This window comes from Haliaeetus leucocephalus, unplaced genomic scaffold, assembly GCF_000737465.1.
Source record: "Haliaeetus leucocephalus isolate CR32 unplaced genomic scaffold, Haliaeetus_leucocephalus-4.0 Scaffold175, whole genome shotgun sequence".
NCBI classification, from domain to species: Eukaryota; Metazoa; Chordata; class Aves; order Accipitriformes; family Accipitridae; genus Haliaeetus; species Haliaeetus leucocephalus.
The window spans coordinates 515,972-516,237 of record NW_010972611.1 but is presented as its reverse complement, the minus strand read 5'-3'; positions in this window follow the sequence as shown (position 1 = coordinate 516,237).

The following is a 266-nucleotide window of genomic DNA, read 5'->3' as shown; positions in this document are numbered from 1 at the left end:
CACCCCGTTCATAACCTCGCTTAATACTATGATAAATGCCTCAATTCTCCCCTAAGATCTCTTGTTTAACACTATGCAGTTAACAACAAAACCGGTTTTGGGCTGGCAAAAAAGAACTATATACATATCATCTGTCTCCTCCAGGCCTGCAGTTATACGAGGACCAACAAAATGGTTAAAGATTACATATACAGTGAGGGTCACATTTTATTATGTGGCCCTAGCATTGTTTATATTGGCACGAATCAGATGAACACATTTCACAA